Raw genomic sequence first — 9,122 nt, forward strand, 5'->3', positions numbered from 1 at the left:
GACAAAGAGAAAACCCAATCACTTTACATCTCATTGGTGGACTATTCCAGGTTTATAAAATATCTGAGATTCTGCATATGTAGATATTGCTTATGGCCTAATTCTATTAGGAATAATATAGAATTGATTTTTATTTTCTTTGGTTATGTGTTTTTTTGAAGGAATAATCTGAATCCATTTTCATTGATACCAAGTAATATGGAAACTGTAAACTTACTTTTTTTTTTTTTTTTTTTGAGACTTTATCTCACTCTGTTGCCCCGGCTGGAGTGCAGTAGTGCAATCACAGCTCTACAGCATCAACCTCCTGGGCTCAAACTATCCACCCACCTCAGCCTCCCAAGTAGATGGGACCACAGGCATGTACCACCACGCCTGGCTTATTTCTTGTAGAGATGGGGTCTCTCTATGTTGCCCAGGCTAGTCTTGAACTCCTGGGCTCAAGCAATCCTCCAGCGTCAGCCTCCCAAAGTGTTGGGATTACAGGCACGAGCCACTGCGCGCCCAGCCTAAACTTAACTTTGTTAGGGGGACGGAGTCTTGCTCTGTCAGCCAGGCTGGAGTGCAGTGGCACAATCTCGGCTCACTGCAACCTCTGCCTCCCAGGTTCAAGTGATTCTCCTGCCTCAGCCTCCCAAGTAGCTGGGATTACAGGAACCTGCCACGATGCCTAGCTAATTTTTGTATTTTTGGTAGAGACAGGATTTCACCATGTTGGCCAGGCTGGTCTCGAACTCCTGGTCTCAAGTGATCTGCCCGCCTCAGCCCCCAAAGTGCTGGGATTACAGGTGTGAGCCACTGTGCCCCACTCTAAACTTAACTTTTTATTTTATTTTATTTTATTATTTTTGAGACACAGTCTTGCTCTGTCGTTCAGGCTGGAGTGCAGTGGCACGATCCTGGCTCACTACAGCCTCCGCCTCCCAGGCTCAAGTGATTCTCGTGCGTCAGCCTCCCGAGTAGCTGGGACTACAGGCGTGTGTCACCACGCCTGGCTAATTTTTGTATTTTTTGATAGAGACAGGGTTTTGCCCTGTTGGCTAGGCTGGTCTTGAACTCCTGACCTCAAGTGATCTGCCCGCCTCAGCTTCCCAAAGTGCTGGGATTACAGGCATGAGCCACCGCGCCCGGCCTAAATTTAACTTTTTAACGGACGATCAAACCAACAATTTTCCATGTAGGAACCAGGGTCAATGATCATGCCGACTGAGTCATACAGTGGCATTAAGCCTTCTAACTTTGGGCACAGGTGGTTTTTTTCTAGCCTTTTCATGACAGAATGACTGACTATTCTGTGTTTTCTTCGGAAAATCCAGTCGTTGGGGAAGGCCATCAGTAAAAAGCATTGTGAGTAAAATGCATCAAGAGTCTTACAGGTGAATTCAGTTCACTGCGTTACCACTTACAAGTTGAACAATCTTGGGCAAACCCCTTAATCTCTCTGAATCAGCATTTTTAATCTATATAATGGGGGTAGTAATACCCCAGGTCTATAAAAGTTAGCATTCAGTAGGAGAACACAAAGTTTGTGAATGCTTAATAAATATAAGCTACAATCTTAGCACTAAACTCAAGGAACTCTGCTTGGACCCAGCATTGTGCCATTGATAGTGCTAGCCAGTTTCTTGCAAGCAACAGGAACAAACCTTGTTTAAATTTTGCTAGTTGTCCTGCTAATGCCCTTTTACTAGACCGGGGTCCAGTCCAGGAGCACGCATTGTGATACCATGTTTTCTTAGTCTCCTTTCATCTGACACAGTCCACCTTTGAAGAGTATTGGCCGGTTATTTTATAGGACGTCCCTCGGTTTTGGTTTGTTTGATGTTTGCTAATGATTAAATTCAGGTTATACATTTTTAGAAAGAATATCGCTGGCTGGGCGCGGTGGCTCACGCCTGGGAGGCTGAGGTAGGAGGACCACTTGAGTCCAGGAGTTCAAGACTAGCCTGAACAACATTGGGAGACCCTGTCTCTACAAAAAATACAAAAATTAGCCGGGCGTGGTGGCTCATGCCTGTGGTCCCAGCTACCTGGGAGACTGAGGTGGGAGGATCACTTGATCCCAGGAGGTTGAGGCTGCAGTGAGCCAAGATCACGCCACTGCACTCCAGCCTGGGCAACCCTGTCTGGAGTGAGACTCTGTCTCAAAAAAAAAAAGAAAAAAAAGAAAAAGAAAAAAGTAGTATTATTCTGTAGTTACTGTTTGTGTAAGACAGGGGAAATAAGGAAACATGCATATACAGGTTGACTACCCCTTATCTGAAATGCTCGGGACCAGATGTGTTCCAGATTTCAGGTTTTCTTGGACTTTGGAATCTGGTTGAGCATCCCCAATCTAAAATTCCACAATTGGAAATGCTTCAGTAAGCATTTCCTTCATGTGTCATGTCTCAAAAAGTTTTGGATTTTGGAGCATTTTGGATTTCAGCCTTTAGATTTGGGATGCTCAACCTGTATCTTCTTACTTTTGTAACGAGAAACATAGGAAATATAAGCCAGAAAACAATAAAGCTAATTATAAGATGTAGGAGTAGACAGAATGGAATAAATAAGGGAGGAAACAGCACTACTACAACGAGTAGACCATTTTGTGTAGTTTTAATGCCAGAAGGTCAAAGGAGACAGCTTCAAGGGGCTCCCACTGTCCAAAGTTGGGCCAATTTCAACATCAAAATTAAGAGGACAGTAATAGATTATAACCCACTGAATAAAATGAAATAAAATGAATAGATTACAACCCAGTGAATAAAATGACCATATTGATAATAAGTAGATAAGCAGCTTAATGGGGAAAGAAGGGAGGGTATTCCTTATATTAGAATGCTGACTGATATATGTATATGTGTATACATATGTATACACAAATACATTTGTTTATATATACATATATGTATATGTATATATTCACATATACATATATACATCTATGTACATGCACATATACATATATACATCTATGTACATGCGCATATACATATATACATATGTATATATGTGCATATGTACACGTATATGTATACGTATATATGTATATATGTACGTATGTTTATATACATATGTACATATATGTATATAAATATGTACGTATATGTAAATATTGATTGGACAGTAAATATTGATTTGGACAAGAATCACTGATGAATGCTAAATCTATGGGGGAGAGAGTCTGATAAAGAGCAGGCTATTTAAATAGTCTTTTTTTTTTTTTTTGAGACAGGGTCTTGCTCTGTTACCCAGGCTGGAGTGCAGTGACACAATCATAGCTCACTGCAGCCTCCACCTCCCAGGCTCAAGTGATCCTCCCACCTCAGCCTCCCAGGTACCTGGGACTATAGGTGTGTGCCACCATGCCCAGCTAATTTTTGTTGTTTTTTTAAAAAAATTTTTATTTATTTTATTATTTTATTTTTTTTTTCAAAACGGGTTCTTGCTCTGTCACCCAGGCTGGAGTGCAGTAGCATGATCTCAGCTTACTGCAACCTCCACCTCCCAGGCTCAAGCGATCCTCCAACCTCAGCCTCTCAGTAGCTGGGACCACAGGCCCATGCCACCATGCCCAGCTAATTTTTTTGTATTTTTGGTAGAGACAGGGTTTTTGCCATGTTGCCCAGGCTAGTCTCAAACTCCTGAGCTCAAGTAATCCACTTGCCTCAGCCTCCCAAAGTACTGAGATTACAGGAGTAAGCCACCACGCCTGGCCCTAATTTTTATATTTTTTGTAGAGATGGGGTCACAGTTTGTTACCCAGGCTGGTCTTGAACCCGTGGGCTCAACCAATCCTCCCCGCACAGCCTCCCAAAATGCTGGGATTACAGGCCTGGGCCACCGCGTCCAGCCGGTAGTCCCCTTTAATCTGGAATAAGACAGAGAAACAAAACAAAAGATTGGAGGAAACCATGGTTCAATGGGGGCTGAACACAACCCATTCCCTCCTGCCTGTTCATTGTACTGGGGGACGGAGACCAGACTACAATGACAAGGGGCATTTTATAGCTAGAGAAACTGAGATACACAATACACTTAACTAACGTTCTTGTAGCTACTGGAAGATGCTGGATAACCATACAGCCTTCAGCCATTGTATTCACATGAGAAAAACAATGAAAAAGGCAAAATATTAGAATCAGGGCCACAGATGGCTCTAAAATTACTTTCAGCAGTAACTGAAAATAGCAAGCCAATATATCTGCCTATTGTTTTATTCATTCAGCTTCTCTTGAGCCACAGTGCTATTTATTCCCTTTGGTAGAATTTAACAGCAAATATTCCAGGAAGTCAGTACAGGACATGGCAAAAAAAAAAAAAAAAAAGTTTCATAAAATACTCAAATCCTAAGTGTTTTGTTTCACAGCCATAATTCAAAAGCAGGTATGTTTTTGTAAATGTTGGCCAGTGTTCCATGGCAAATTTAATGAACTACATTTCTTATTTTTATTGTTTTAAACCACAAGACAGAAAATCACTTAAAAAATATAATGTTGCAATCATTAGAGTGATACTGACTCAGACAAGAATCGTCGATGTACGCTAAAACTAGCAGGTTAAATATTTAATGAGGAAATAGATATTTACATAGTCTCAAAGTATCTCTGCACAAATTACTTATTAATTATAAAGGGAAAAATACTAACTTAGCAGTAGAGAAACCTGGTGAACACTACCTTAACATCACTAATAACCAGATATCACATGCCTCCCAATGTGAGGCACTGGGGACATGTCATTGCTGTAGTGTTTGTGCCAAAAATGAACACCCTGAAGGTAGCTGTCCTAGTCCATTTGGGCTGCAATTACAAAATACCTTAGACTGGGTAATTTATAAACAACAGAAAGGTACTACTCACAGTTCCAGAGACCAGGAAGTCCAAGATCAAGGTGCCGGCAGATTTAGTGTCTGGTGAGGGCTCACTGTCTGCTTCATAGATGTCTCCTTCTCTCTGTGTCGTCACATGGCAGAAGGGATGAACAAGCTCCTTCCGGCTCTTTTATAAGGGCACTAATTCCATCCATGAGGGTGGTGCCCTCATGACTTAATCACTTCCCCAAAGGCCCCACCTCTTAATATCACCTTGGCGGTTGGTTAAGTTCCAACCTACGAATTTTGGGGGAAGGCATAAACACTCAGATCATAGAAGTAGTCATGAGGAAACATTGAATGAACCCCAATTGAGGGGCATTCTACCAAATTGCAGGCTTGAACTCTTCTAAAATGTCAAGGTTGGCTGGGCGCCGTGGCTCACGCCTGTAATCCCAGCACTTTGGGAGGCCAAGGCGGGTGGATCACCTGAAGTCAGGAGTTCGAGACCAGCCTGGCCAACATGGTGAAACCCCATCTCTACTAAAAATACAAAAATTAGCTGGGCGTGGTGGCACACGCCTGTAATCCCAGCTACTCAGGAGAATCACTTGAATCTGGGAGGTGGAGGTTGCAGTGAGCTGACATTGCATCACTGCATTCGCATCACTGCATTCCAGCCTTGGCAACAGAGCGAGACTCCGTCTCAAAAAAATAAAACAAATGTCAAGGTCATGAATGCCAAAGTAAGGTAGAGGACCTGGTCTAGATTAAAGGAGACTAAAGTGACATTACAGTTAAATGCCATGTGTAATCCTAGTCTGGATCCTAGACTAGAAAAACAAAATTGTTATATTGGACATTATTGAGACTATTGGTCATATAAGAATACTGATTGTAGATCATAGTATTATATCAATGTTAAATGTCTTGATTTTGATGGGTGTATTGTGATAATGTAAAAGAAAGTTTACAAAAATCTATATGCTTAGAAAATACACACTGAGGCCAGGCATGGTGGCTCACGCCTGTAATCCCAGCACTTTGGGAGGCTGAGGAGGGCGGACCACCTGAAGTTGGAGTTCGAGACCAGCCTGGCCAACATGGCGAAACCCCATCTCTACTAAAAATACAAAAATTAGTCGGGCATGGTGGCAGGCACCTGTAATCCCAGCTGGAGATTTGGGAGGCCAAGGCAGGAGAATCACCTTGAACCTAGGAGGTGGAGGTTGCAGTGAGCCGAGAGGCGCCATTGCACTCCAGCCTGGGTGACAGAGACAGACTCCGTCTCAAAAAAAAAAAAAAAAAAAAAGAAAGAAAGAAAGAAAGAAAAAGAAAAGAAAAGAAAAAAGAAAATACACACTGATGCTCTTAAGAAATACTGTTAAGGGCCAGGGGTGCTGGTTCACACCTGTAATCCCAGCACTTTGCTGAAGCAGGCAGATGGCTTGAGCCCAGGAGTTCAAGACCAGCCTGAGCAACATGGCAAAACCCGTCTCTACAAAAAATACAAAAATTAGCCAGGCATGGTGGCACACATGTAGTCCCAGCTACTTGGGAGGCTGAGATGGGAGGATCACTTGTGCCTAGGAAGTTGAATCTGCTGTAAGCCATGATTGCATCACTGCACTCCAGCTTGGGTGATACAGAGAGACCCTGTCTCGAAGAAAAAAACAAAAACAAAAACACCAATACCCTTTGGCTAGAGAGAAGAGTAAAGCGAATATGGCAAAATGTTAACAGTTGGTAAATCTAGGTGAAGGGTATATGGGAGCTCTTTTGAGCATTTCTTTCTCTGTTATACCTGTTTTAGACTTTTCTAAGTTTTCTCAGCTTGAAATTATTTCAAAATGAAAAGTTAAAAAGAACAATTAAAATTAAATAATGCCACCTCTATGGTCTGCTGCACTGGACTTCACTGAAGATTTGTGTAGGTCCAGGGTCGTTCCCATCAAGCAGGATTTCGTAGGAACTGTGACCGAGAATCTTGGTTAGAAGAAAGAGTGCGATGCACATTTTTCACAACTGGGAAAAGGGATGAAGCCATCGTTGTATTTACTTGTCTTCTCCTGGCATTTTCTTTTGAAAGATAACAGTAAACTTGCCAGCCATGTCTCGTGATTGAGTCACATAGGACCTGACAGCTTCACGTTTGTGAGGCAGCGCTGAGAGTAGAAATGCCAAAAGCATTAATGGCAAATAAATATTATTTGAAATAATGATAAATCTTTAGCTGTTCAGTCTCATCTATTAAGCACAGTGAACTGTACAGCAGAACTAATTTACCTGTGAGGAGAGGTAATCGCTGGACAACATTACTGATGTTCTCTAATCCTAAAGCTGTTTCGTCACTACCTTTGCTTCAGACACGTAAAATCCTCTACAGTTTTGCTGAATCCTAGCCCTGTATCTTCTCAATCCACCTTGGAGACCCTTTTACCTCTAAGTATCCCTTCAACTGCTGGTCAAGTTCCAAGATAATATCTTACCCTCTATTTCTAGTGTAGGTCTGGCACATTTGTCATGATTATAACAATCAACAAATGTCTACTAGACACATATGTTATACAAAGGCACAGCCAAGCGTCTACCAGGAAAGTTACATACACATCGTCTGTACCTCCATTTTTCTAAATTTTCTGTAAAATGCCCCTCTGGGTGGGCAGGCCTTGTCTTGTTCAATTTGGGTCACACCCAGTCAACATGTTAGAAAGGTTTGGAGGGAGAAGGAATATTTCATTTGGTGATTTTTTCCCTGGCCTAAAGGAATTTAACTACATAGTTAGAAAGACATAAACATATCAGAAGTTACAGTAATTTGTGTAGAGGAGTGAGGTGAGAAATAGGAAACCTTACTCCTGGTTTCCCATGAATTCGTTGTGTCTCCATGACAGATGACATGATCTCAAGGCCTCATGCCTCCTTTGTAAAATGAGATGGATGAACTGGATGATAATAATGACAACAGCTAAAATACACTGAGCACTTACTATATATCAAGCCCTATAGTAAGCACTTACTGTGGATTAACATGCTGAAACCTTGCAACACTGCTGTGAGGTAGGTACCACTATCATCCTCATTTTACAGATAATCCATGAGATCCTTTCAACTCCAAATTTCTATAATTATGTGACTTCAAGTTAAGTAATATGGTAGATTGCATTTTTCAAAGGTGGACGCAACAATATTTCCCATCTTATATGCTCTCTCTCTATATATAGACACACACATACATATACATATATGCACACACACATATACATGTATGTACACATACATGTATACATACATGTATACATATATGCACACACATACATATGTACACATACATCTATACATATATGTATACATACATATATACACATACATCTATACATACATGTATACATATATGCACACATGTATACATATACGCGCACATGTATACATATATGTACACACATACGTGCATATATGTACACACATGCGCACATATATGGGCACATACATGCGTACATATATGTGCACATACATGCGTACATATGTGCACATACATATGTACACAGTATACATATATGCACACATATATGCATGCATGTATGCACACGCGCATATGTGCATGCATATATGCACACACGTATGCATATGTGTGACGCATGTATATGCACATATACACATACATGTATATACACATACACATACATGTATATACACATACACATACATGTATATACACATATATACACATACACATATATGTATATACACATACACATATGTATACATACATATATACGTGTGTGTATATGTATACATATATACGTGTGTGTATGTATACATATATACGTGTGTATGTATACATATATACGTGTGTGTGTATGTATACATATATACGTGTGTGTATGTATACATATATACGTGTGTGTATGTATACATATATACGTGTGTATATGTATACATATACGTGTGTGTATATGTATACATATACACGTGTGTATGTATACATATATACGTGTGTGTGTATGTATACATATATACGTGTGTGTATGTACACATATATACGTGTGTGTATGTACACATATATACGTGTGTGTATGTATGTACACATATATACGTGTGTGTGTATGTATGTACACATATATACGTGTGTATATGTACACATATATACGCGTGTGTATATGTACACATATATACGCGTGTGTGTATATGTACACATATATACGCGTGTGTGTATATGTACACATATATACGCGTGTGTGTATATGTACACATATATACGCGTGTGTGTATATGTACACATATATACGCGTGTGTGTATATGTACACATATATACGCGTGTGTGTA

This window comes from Pan troglodytes, chromosome X (assembly GCF_028858775.2).
Source record: "Pan troglodytes isolate AG18354 chromosome X, NHGRI_mPanTro3-v2.0_pri, whole genome shotgun sequence".
In the NCBI taxonomy this organism is placed as follows: Eukaryota; Metazoa; Chordata; class Mammalia; order Primates; family Hominidae; genus Pan; species Pan troglodytes.